This window comes from Montipora foliosa, chromosome 7 (genome assembly GCF_036669935.1).
Source record: "Montipora foliosa isolate CH-2021 chromosome 7, ASM3666993v2, whole genome shotgun sequence".
NCBI lineage: Eukaryota > Metazoa > Cnidaria > Anthozoa > Scleractinia > Acroporidae > Montipora > Montipora foliosa.
The window spans coordinates 14290299-14302798 of NC_090875.1; the positions used below are offsets into that span (position 1 = coordinate 14290299).

At 39.3% G+C, this 12500-nt stretch overlaps 2 protein-coding genes across 3 annotated transcripts in view; both read left to right on the forward strand.

Moving 5' to 3' along the window:
• The window catches only part of LOC138010690 (uncharacterized), a 99558-nt gene extending 98275 nt beyond the window's left edge, over window positions 1-1283 (forward strand). The window contains exon 17 of the mRNA XM_068857663.1: window positions 1-1283. This exon is cut by the window's left edge and continues 1185 nt beyond it. The gene's annotated coding sequence lies outside the window, so the exon portion shown is untranslated.
• A 9950-nt stretch (window positions 1284-11233) lies between these two features.
• Window positions 11234-12500, forward strand: part of LOC138010689 (uncharacterized) — a 10903-nt gene continuing 9636 nt past the window's right edge. For both annotated transcript variants that reach the window (XR_011124532.1, XM_068857662.1), the window contains exon 1: window positions 11234-11440. The gene's annotated coding sequence lies outside the window, so the exon portion shown is untranslated. The remainder of the gene's footprint in view (window positions 11441-12500) is intronic.

Consider the following 12500-nt stretch of genomic DNA (forward strand, 5'->3'; position numbering starts at 1 on the left):
GGTCCACGCACTCGTAATACATATAGTAGAGAGCTTACGCAACAGGACGGCTGGAAGACTCAGGAGGGCAGAATGACGAAAAAATGTCGCGTAAGATCGGGAATGCACAGTCTCGCGCGACATTTTTTCGCCATTCTGCCGTCCTGTTGCGTAAGCTCGCTAGTATCCGTGGAGACAGCAACGCATTAACGTATTGAAAACAAGATGGCAGCGGAGTTTTGTAAGTTTAAGAGTCTTATGGATTGTATCCTTCCCATAATGCATACTGCACGTCCTTACATTTTTGGGAGTTGTTGCGTCTGTTTGCACACAACTGCCAACACCATCCAACATCTGCAGAACCAACAACTCCAAACAATACTGGGAGTTGTTAGAACTGCCAACACCATTCAGCATCTGCAGAACCAACAACTCCCGACACTATTGGAAGTTGTTGCGTCCGTGTGCACGCGCGGCTTTAGCAAAAACGGCCGTAAGTCAAAGGGGACGTTGGCGAGTGCTGGAATACATAAACAAGTGGATAGAGCGGTTTTCAATTGAGTGTCGAAAGTAATTAGCTAATTACTTTGGTTTTGCATCTACTTCACTCAGTGATTGGTTCAAAGTTTTCGCGCCACTTTTTCAACCAATCAGAAGTGAAACCAAAACCAATTGTGGCTCGCGCGTGCATGTTTTCCCGCCTTTTGTGTCGGCTTCGTGTAATTACTTCGAGTTTTGATTGGCTTACTGGATTGTTTCCGTCCTTTTTGATTGGTTAAAGTAATTACTATGGTTTTGGTTTTACGACACTCATTTGAAAACCGCTCTATTTATTCACTTATTTATTTATTTATTTATTTATTTATTTATTTATTTACTTATTTGTGCATGCGTGCGCAAAGAAAATTGTTCGTATAAGGTTTAAAACTGTTCCCTACAAGATTCACACGTGTCTCTAATTCTTGAGATGACAGAAATGGGTATCTGTCTATAATGTTTAAAATGGGTGTTACGCGATAGTTTTCTTCAAATATTGTTCTCTTGGAAAAAAGTGTAGATCTAAAAGGACATTATTACAGTATTTAGTGGTAAATTATTTATCGTAGGCCCCATAGATGGGTCAAGTTGGTAAAAACATAACGTCCTTGAACAGTCAAATGCATGGACGGTGAAAACGTTTTCTTAAAGAGTCCTTAATATGAGTAACTTTGATATTTTTAACGGGCATCAAGAGTTTACTGTTAATTAAATGAAACCTCTACTCCTACTCAAGAATAACGGAATAAATGATGTCTGGACTCAGATTTGTTCAAAATTGTTCACTTGCAAATTTGCCGGCAACCTTCATCTTCATTATCAGGGACTTCAAGATCTACAACGCGGTCGTCGACGAGAACGCCAAAAAACAAGGAAAAATAATCGTAGTGCACGTGCGGCACAAAAGTTTGCTGTACTCTGCAGAACAACGATCTGAAATCACCAATTTGGAGGCTTCAACGTCAACGAGCGTACAAATACGAACCTTTCATTTTATATTTTTACTCTCAAACCGCGCGCACCAATTTATTTTTAGGATACTTTGCCCACATTTTAGGACATGAACGAGATGGAATAATCGCGGAAGATATACATACTTAATTAAAACGTCCCCCTAGGTGCTTTTCAGGGCCAATCAAACGAAATCAACGAAGCAGCAACTGTTAAAAATCCCAACTGGCCGGAGGCAAACCAGTTGGCTATTTACCAGCGCAGCCGCGTGCCACGTTGAACCAGGGACTACCACGATCAAATTCAAAGAGTGGTCATGACGGGTCTTGAACCCGGGATCTCCGGATCTCAAGGCAAGCGACCTGACCACTGGGCCGCACTTCTTCCTTACGATAGTGCGAAGTTATATATCAAGGTGAAGTTTTCCTCAACATCGTAGATCTTAAGTCCCTAAAGCCTGGTTTACACTGCGACATAAACATAGGCGTGACAAAGTTCACACATGCATGAGCATAAGAGAAGTGACACACGCAGGCGCAGTTAGCTCCAGAAAAAACTCGCTGGACAATGGGAGGACCAACTTGTCTGTTTGAGAGGCTCAAAAAGCAGAACATCGACTCTAGTATTTAAATGATGACTCTGCAGAAAACATTCTGAAAAACTTCAAGCATGCGCTGTCCTTTTATTTCGTAAATTTCCGTGATACGTGAACATGGAATTTCATCATCGTGATAAGTTATTTCAACTTTTTTAATGTCCTTTAACCGTGCGTAGGACCCCCCCCCCCCCCTACTCAAGAATGACAATAGACCATTTTACAGTTGTAGCCAAGTTACCTGGCCTAAGAATGGAAGCGAGGCTGCCGGTGACCCTGCTTTGATAAAAACCTTTGTGCTTTTTTGATGTTAATGTTGACTAATTAGAATTACAATAACACAATTTACATGGTAAAAGAAGTGAGGTCTGTATCAATACAAGGTCACCGGCAGCCTCGCAGCCATTCATTGGCTAGGTCACTGAGCAAACAACTGTAAAATGGCCTATTAACCGGTACCCTGTTAACACAGAAACGACCGCCGGCAAAACGTCTGCGTTCGCACGCCATTTAGCCGGAGGAAATAATGTGTACACTCAGATTTGCTCGAATTTTTTTCACTTTCAAATTTCTTGGGCACCTCTACCTTTATTAGGGAGTTTAAGCAACGGCTACGGTAACGACAACGCCACAAAGCGACAATATTGTTGGTTAAATATGTAGAAATATTCGTGCTGCACGTGTAGCACAAATTTCCGTGCATTTTTTTGCTGTACTCCACAAAATAACAACATGAAATCACCAAATTTTAGGTTTTGACGACAACATGAACATATAACAATGAACCATTCATTTTCTATGTTTACTTTAAAACCGTTTGTACCCATCCTGTTACAGGATAGTTCGCCCGTATTGTACAACGTGAGCAAGATGGAATAATCGCGGAATCTTGCGATTGCGCTAAGTTATATTTTGGAATGACGTTTTCGTTGCCGTGGCCATCGTCTTGGCTTAATTTCTTTCATAACATCATTGGTCGAAAAAGCAAAAATATTCGTGCTGCACGTGCGGTGCCGTGACGCATTTAAGTGCATTTCTTTGCCGTACTCCACAAAACAACGAGGAATTCCCCAAGTTTTGGTTTTGACTACAGCACTATCATACAACATGAACCGTGTATTTTCTACCTTTTACTTTGAAAGCGTTAGTACCAATCCTGTTTTGTGAATAAGATGGCTTAATCGCGAAATTCAACGATAATAGATAGTTCACTACTTTGCGATATTGAACATCACTGGCCCATTTGAGAATACAGGGCCCGGTTGTTCAAAAGCCGATTAACTTAATCCAGGATTAGCGTTAACTTTTGTTTCATGTTTCCAACTTTTTGCTTATTTTAGTTTTTCAAGATTGACTTCTTCTAATGTAAGGTTTGGCGAATACCAGCGTTGAACAGCATTTGGCAGTAGAGAAATAAACTCCTTGTTTAAGTTTTAATCTGAGATTAGCGTTAATCGGCTTTTAAAGAACCGGGGTCGTTTCTGGATGTTGTAACGTCATGAAACACGTGATGAAGTCAACAATGCGTTAAGTATGTTAAGGCTGCTAAATGGCTTTTGTTTGAACGAACCGATTCTTTTCTGGTGTTTCAGCTGCGATACATTTCATAGAAAGAGCTTTCAACTTTGCTGGTGGGGGTGAGGGGGAGAGGGTCTTGCTAGTCGTCATCAGAGTCACACCTCTACACGCTTGAGTACTCTCCCCAAATTCCTGCGATTTCGATCCGGCTTAATCAGGCATTGCTGTATAAAAGGGCTGTGATTTTCTGTTCAATTCATCCCACTCAACTTATCGAAGTATTTTCGCTGATCAAATATTTTTACAAGAGTCGCTCGAGATGGAAAGCTATTATTGTATCTATTGCAATGAGAAGTAACAGCGAGACACGAAGCGCTCCTCTGCGGTGGCTACGACAAATGGCAACATCGACGTTGCAACACGGGAATTTCGAGACAGCAGTATAGAGATGCTGTTAAGTCCGGATTAGAGGTGGTTTGGCGATGCCTATATTGGAGTGAGATCACTGATCCACTTGCGGAGAGTAGCAAAATCGAGGAAGAGAAGTAAGAATCAAGAAATGGGTATGCTTGTTTTTTCACTTTGTAAAATTAAGTGTTCCCTACTTGTTAACCTCATTTTCTCGCGCGCTTACCGGTACGAGTTTCATTCCGGTACGATTTTATCCCGGTTCTCACTTAGCGCTCTGTATTTGTTTACATGATACCGGTATGATCGTTTTTTCACTTTTTAAGATTAAGCGTTCCTTACCCCAATTCAAAAGCAAACAAACCTAACACACGAAGACTAGAAATGAAATATCCTACACCGGCCTTGTTTCTGGTGATCAAGCAAGGGAGAGCAAAAGTAGTTAGTGTTATGTTGTACGGTTTGGTACAGTATAGAAAAATAGCCAAAATCAGAAAAATGATTTAAACACAGAAAGAATCACCGCCCCTTTAATACAAGTTTCCCTCTTTTATATTTAAAAGATGATCCGCCTTCGCAACATATGGAGTCGTCAATCGAAGACCCGGCCCCTGGCGAAGTCATCGCAGAAATTCAGCCCGTAACCTTCCAGATAGTCGAGAGAGGGACGAAAAGAAGGAAGACCAGCCTGATTGACAGTCTTGGCTTCAGCTACAACGTGCATTCCCGACGACCATATGCGACGTACTGGCAGTGTACGGTTCGTCCGAAAGGCAATCCCTGCAAGGCGTCAGTGACAGAACGAGACGGGGTTTTCAGGCCTGGCCAGCATAATCACAACCATACAGTGGAGGTGAAGAAGAAAGGATTCGTTTACTAATCAAGCCTAAGCGCTCGTTTCAGTGATTAGACCTAAGCACTCTCCTTTAACACTTTTCATTCCAACTACGGGACTGCGGACCGCGGTGGCAGTTCATTTTAGTGAAAAACTTATCGTTCGAAGATTTGTTACGAATCTCACGCAACACGCGATGTAAACATTTTTAGTTGAGATTTGATGTAAATGGTTTAAATAAATGTGTATGCATAAATTATTGACGTTTCAACTCTTTCTTTCACCTCTTTCTCTTTCCTCTTTGACTAGGTAACTTATGTGTTTATCGATCTATGTTTGTTTTCAGGTGCAAGAGCTCGGCCTGCAGAGAACCTATTCTGAGGACGACGCGGTGTATAAGAGCATCAGAAATTTAATGGCCCTTCCGTTCCTGCCTCATCGCCAGATCAGCCCTATGTTCCTTTGTCTGCAAGTTGAAGCACAAACAGAGCCTCTTCGGAAACTCGTCGCCTACATCAGACGACAGTGGATTGAAAGCGCGGTGTTCCTTCCAAAAAACTGGAGCGTGTACCAGCGGACCATCAGAACGAACAACGACATCAAGAGATGGCACAACGCTCTGAATCGTCGTCCGAGCGGGCAGTGCGGATTACCTCTGTACTCCTTAATCAAGCTCCTGGACAGAGAGGCGAGACGTACAGCCGTCACCATCAGGCTTGTGTCCGATAAAAAACTGAAGCGGGTTCAGCGGAAGCAGTATCGAAACCTTCAGGCGAGGCTATTCGACAGCTGGGAGAAGTACGAGAGGAAAGAGAAGACCGCCGCACAACAGCCCCATTCGTGGAAACTGCAGAAGTCAGTGAAAATCACAACCAAAAAACGGCTCCTTTGGGAGCCACCAAGTTTGCAAAAGAATATTACCAGCAATAAACTATCAATTAAGAAACCTAATAACATTTAAGGGGGGATTGGGGCACATTGAAAGGTTTAATAACAAATATGGCGGTTCACATCAACAATCCCTCTCAGAAAGTGAATTGCAAGTTATCTAATTGACAATTATTTTCAACAAAAAAATTTTTTTTGGACGTTGGTGAACTGACATATAAGCGTTGGCGAACTGACATTAGACGTTGGCGAACAGGTCGTTGGCGAAACGACCGGTATTCATCAGCGAAGTCCCATTTGTGGCCAGGCTTAACTGCAGGCACAATCACTGAACTTCTTTCTCTTTTGACGAAATCAAAGTCAAACTTGGTAATAAGTTTGAATTACTTTAGTCTTAAAAACTTCCACAAACTCGCTCTTAACCTCGTCTTCACCGTGACCTGGAATAAGGTCGAATTCACCCTTCAGAACCACCATGTTTTTACGGTATGATTTAGTTCGTTGCCCGCTGTAGTCTCCTTCTCCATCATCGTTGTCATCCTCAGGGGTTGCTTTTTCGAGTAAATGGACACTCTTTGGGATTGGGTTGCCTAGAGCCCGGCTATCTCCTTTTTTCTTCTTTAGCGGCCGAAGAAGGTGGCCTGGAGCACTGTTGAAAGATCGTTTAGGTCGCTCTCTTGGAAGTTCTCTTGCTGCTGAAGACGCCGCAGATTGTATCAAGGACCTTTTTCTGTTCAAAATGTTTTCTGTTCCAAGTCTCCCTGGTGTTCTTTCATCTCTGAAATTTACCATTTCTTCCCTCACACAGCGCCTAACAGTGTCTTCAACATTCTCCTTTACCTCCGCCATCTTTTCTTCGCCACATGTGTGCGTAAGGCCGCTGAGTACCACGCTATGCACAAGTGCGCGAAATTAGTTGCGCAGAAAATGCTAAACGAAAATTTTTGGTGAATATAAATAGATTGCTCACCTGGATGTGAGCAAATATACTGAATGTGAATTATTTTATTTGTGAATCAAGATATTGATCGTAAATGTGAACGAATACCATATTATAAATTTTGACGACGATTTTGAATGCGAATGAATATATCCCGTAAATGTGAGTAAATATATTCGTGAATCACAAAAAAGTCAAAATAAGTCTTTGAATGTGAATTAATATATTTCTTGAATATTAATTTAGTTGCTGAATATGAATAAATAGATTTTTGAATAATGATAACAACACTAAATGTGAATGAATATAAACTTTGTGAATTTTGCACCATTTCGCCAGCCATAATCCGATGTAACTCGAGTATTTCCGAAGCACTACGTCATCGTGCAATTTTGTACGATAGGAAAGGACTTGTTGACAATGAGTTTACATTTCTGCTGGGCCATACTACATTTTCACTAGGCGGTGTGTTAATCAGGGTAAAAAATGTCAGTCTCCCAGGACCAGCAGTTTCCTGCGCAGGGATCATCTAACCGGCCAAATACACCACCAATTACAAGGCAACCAATGTCGGGTGTACGACCCAGTTCGGAAAGGCCTACGGATATGGAACAAGATGAACGCGACGCAAACGAGGAAATAGGCGAAGTTTACCAGTGTTACTGCGATTGTTTGGTCTTTGGATGTATGTACAAACCACGCGATTGTGCAGGCGAGATAAAGTGTTTTAATTGCCTGGCGTGTCTCGGTTATTTTCTCTTGTGCGTTCCTGTAAAGTGCTGCAAAACCATCAAGGAAGGTTGTGACTGCAGATCCCTTGAGCTTTTCTCTACATTGTCAAAACTGTTTTGTATGTGGAAATGCGATTCGTCCAAGGGCTGCCAGGGCAGTTGTATTTTAAAAACATACATTTCTGATATTCCAAGCAATGATTGTATCTGCTTCTGCAAACACGTACCGCAGCCGGTGAACGATGAAGAACGAGTCAATCAGGAATGATAAAACATTCTGTTGATCTGTTTTTGATATAAATGACGTTTAAAAACTGACCTAGTACCGCCAATTCCTATACTCCTATACTACTTGTGTATGCTCAAATAGAGCGGTTTTCAATAGAGTGTCGAAAGTAATTAGTGAATGAAAAACAAATTTAAAACAAAAAGAAAACAAGAGCCAATTGGATAAATTTAGAGCTCTATCTATAACAACATATTGGCAGGAGTTACACACACACTGTCAAAATTTCTTGTTTTGATTTTATCTTCTTGTTTGATGTGTATTAGTAATAAGTCAACACATAACTCATGGTATAAATAAGCTTTTGTAAATAGATCGCTATTGCCCTAAAGGAGTTCAAAAAGTCTGAAAATTTTAGTAGTGCTTATTTAAACCAAATTACATTCGAATGTATGTGATAACCTCTGCTTAGAAAGCATCAGTGTCACACCAACAGATGCCCAATTGGGGCAATCTTCCGGTCTATCAAGCGAAGACAGAGCACCCTCCTTCCTAACAGGTTTCAGTGCCTGCCCCTGTAAGCATTTGGATAGGCTTTTTTTGGGAATCCTGTCCAGTTTTCTTTTTCTCTTCTTCAGATCCTCACTTTCCTAAGGGATTGTCTCTACAGTATAAACAAGCATTTGCATATGCATTTGCATGGGCATCAATTCGCCGGTATTGTGATTACTTTGCCATGAAGATTTTAGTTTCATTAAAAAAATAATAATAATAATTAGTCTGTTTGAAGTAATCTCTCTGTTGCATCCTTGGGTGACCTGTTTACCAGGATGCAATAGAAAAACTGGGGCATTCATTTGCCTGTTTTGTGATTACTTTGCCATTAAGTTTAAGTTTCATTTTAAAAGATATAATAATTAGTCTGTTTGAAATAATCTCTCTGTTGCATCCTTGGGTGACCTGTTTACCTGGATGCAATAGAAAAACTGTGGCATTCATTTGCCTGTATTGTGATTACTTTGCCACTAAGTTTTTAGTTTCATTAAAAGTATATAGATATTGAATAAGTCTTTTTGAAGGAAATCTCTCTGTTGCATCCTTGGGTTACCTGTTTAACATGGATGCAATAGAAAAACTGGGGCATTCATTTGCCTGTGTGTGTGTAATTAGTCTGTTTGAAGTAATCTCTCTGTTGCATCCTTGGGTGACCTATTTACCTGGATGCAATAGAAAAACGGAGGCATTCATTTGCCTGTTTTGTGATTACTTTGCCATTACGTTTTTAGTTTCATTAAAAAAAAAAATTAGTCTGTTTGAAGTAATGTCTCTGTTGCATCCTTGGGTGACCTGTTTACCTGGATGCAATAGAAAAACTGTGGCATTCATTTGCCTGTATTGTGATTACTTTGCCATTAAGTTTTTAGTTTCATTTAAAATAATAATAATAATTAGTCTGTTTGAAGTAATGTCTCTGTTGCATCCTTGGGTGACCTGTTTACCTGGATGCAATAGAAAAAGTGTGGCATTCATTTGCCTGTATTGTGATTACTTTGCCATTAAGTTTTTAGTTTCATTTAAAATAATAATAATAATTAGTCTGTTTGAAGTAATGTCTCTGTTGCATCCTTGGGTGACCTGTTTACCTGGATGCAATAGAAAAAGTGTGGCATTCATTTGCCTGTATTGTGATTACTTTGCCATTAAGTTTTTAGTTTCATTTAAAATAATAATAATAATTAGTCTGTTTGAAGTAATCTCTCTGTTGCATCCTTGGGTGACCTGTTTACCTGGATGCAATAGAAAAACGGGGGCATTCATTTGCCTGTATTGTGATTACTTTGCCATTAAGTTTTTAGTTTCATTTAAAATAATAATAATAATTAGTCTGTTTGAAGTAATCTCTCTGTTGCATCCTTGGGTGACCTGTTTACCTGGATGCAATAGAAAAACGGGGGCATTCATTTGCCTGTTTTGTGATTACTTTGCCATTACGTTTTTAGTTTCATTTAAAAAAAAAAAAAAATTGTATGTTTGAAGTAATCTCTCTGTTGCATCCTTGGGTGACCTGTTTACCTGGATGCAATAGAAAAACTGTGGCATTCATTTGCCTGTATTGTGATTACTTTGCCATTAAGTTTTTAGTTTCATTTAAAATAATAATAATAATTAGTCTGTTTGAAGTAATCTCTCTGTTGCATCCTTGGGTGACCTGTTTACCTGGATGCAATAGAAAAACTGTGGCATTCATTAATTTGCCTGTTTTGTGATTACTTTGCCATTAAGTTTTAAGTTTCATTTAAAAAAAAAAAAATTAGTCTGTTTGAAGTAATCTCTCTGTTGCATCTTGGGTGATCTGTTTACCTGGATGCAATTAATAGAAAAACTGGGGCATTCATTTGCCTGTTTTGTGATTACTTTGCCATTAAGTTTTAAGTTTCATTTAAAAAAAAATAATAATAATAATTAGTCTGTTTGAAGTAATCTCTCTGTTAATGCATCCTTGGGTGATCTGTTTACCTGGAAGCAATAGAAAAACTGGGGCATTCATTTGCCTGTATTGTGATTACTTTGCCATTAAGTTTTCAGTTTCATTAAAAGTATATAGATATTGAATTAGTCTTTTTGAAGGAAATCTCTCTATTGCATCCTTGGGTGACCTGTTTACCTGGATGCAATAGAAAAACGGGGGCATTCATTTGCCTGTATTGTGATTACTTTGCCATGAAGTTTTTAGCTTCATTAAAATTATGTATGTATATTGAATTAGTATTTTTGAAGGAAATCTCTCTGTTGCATCCTTACATTGGGTGACCTGTTTACCTGGATGCACTAGAAAAACTGGGGCATTTATTTGCCTGTCTTGTGAATATCCTTGAATATGCAATATTCTTCTGGAGAAAATAAATGACAGCTACAATCCCATTGTAATTGTCTTTGGGAAAAGCTGACTCTCGTTTGTTGGCAAAGAAGATACTACGAATGCAATGAATTATTTGTACAGATCTTACTTAACTTAATTTTATAGGTGTTATGAAGCTGAAGGAAGAATTTTCAGTTCACGCTTTCAGGCTTTTACTTGTCGTAAATAAGCGCTTGTTTTAAAAAGAGTGAGACTGTCAATTAAACGCACTTTGATGTTTCTCATGTGCGTGCATATGCTTTAACAATTCTCACAAATTTATCTCATTGAAACGTTTATTTCCCCTTATTCAATAAAATGTTAGTTTTGAGGTCTTCTAGAAGTGTTTTCCAAGCATTTTTTTCACTTAAACAACTGCAGTTCAACACTTTCAAATGCAGCCCTAGGCCTGTAACAATAAAACATTTTCAGACTATGAATACAGAAGAAAAGTCAAGTAATACTTTGCTCCCGGTACAATAGTATATTGACTTCATAGTATTCGTACTATTCGTAAACACTCTTAAAAGCGTCTTAAACCACAATTCTCAAGGGGATTTAAGAAGCTTTAGCGCAATTTCCACAGGGGGGCCTCAATCGGATTCGAAATCATATCATTTTTGGTAGGATCGTAGAACGCCGCCATTTTCTTCGATCGGGCTGAAATTTTGGCGTGTTTACTGGGGAGATATATCCCCAGTTTCCCTGAAAATCTCGGCTTTCTAGCTTTCATTACGCCTACATGACGGCCATTCTAATTCAGGCAATTTGAGCCGATGCGATGACCAAATTTTCAATCGATCGCGGAGCTCTCGCGAAGCGGTTTTTCTAAAGTTTTTCAGCCAAAAAATTACACTACAGGCTTCGGGATAGATAAAGAAAAGGATTTGTGGTTCATTGGATGGGATTTCAAGCGTTAAAATCACTGAAAAGGTAAGATTAATTATTTAGCGATACATTTGCGTGTCTGGAGGAAATGGTCCTTTGATCTAACAGAATTGTGTCTACCCTCAAAATGTTCGCTTGTTTTCGCTTTCGCTCGCACATATTTACCTTTATTACATGTCCAGTGAATAGTTTTATCCTCTGGGATGAATTTTCCGTCGAAAAATCGGTTATTTGGGTGGTTTTTTGGCAAACAGATGGTAATTATTCGTAATGCGATCGCTTCCGTTGCCGTTAGCAACGGGTCGCAAATTTGACTTGTCATCATTACGCATTGATCGCCAATCCGATTATTTCAAAAAATCCAAAAATATTCGTGCCTCATCAGTTTTCGGTCAAATTTATGTCCAAGAAAGCTGATAAAATGAAGAACATTTTTGTAGGTCATTAAAACATTCGTAATTGACCTTGAAGTGGCCAAATTTGTGTGGAAAACTGATTTTTGACCAATTTAATGTTATTTTTGTTAATTTTTTTTTTTCAACTTTCGTTTTTATAAAATGTTGTAGTTCTATGTATAGAGGTTATACGTTTTTGGAAAGCTTATTTTCATAGCTTTAAAATGATGTATTTCTTTCCTCCTAACTGAAAATACTTTTTTGAGAAAAAAAACATTTTTTTGTGATGGCTGACTTCGCGCGGCCATATTTGGAAATTCCTGTGTAGAAATTGAGTTAAGGTGATTCCCTAGTATTGCACTGCGCATCCTGTTCTGCGCATAACACAGCGTAAGCCCCGTTCGTATTCAGGCATGGCTAAGGGGCTTTATGGTCAAATTTCATGGCTCTTTATCTCACAAGTCTCAACGGATATTCTAAACAAAAAAATGTTTAGACTCGTACCCATGTGTGAATATTGATATATCGAACGTGGCCAAAAACATTTCAAAATGGCGACCTTTCGCGAGGGAAAGCTCGCTATAAAGAAGAATGGCCGTTTTCAGAGCACAGCAGTAAAGAGCAAAACAAGAAACTTTTTCAACTCTCACAAAACAAAAAGTCGAGTGATAGCCTTGATGATGCTAAAGAACATTTAAGAGGCTGTCCGT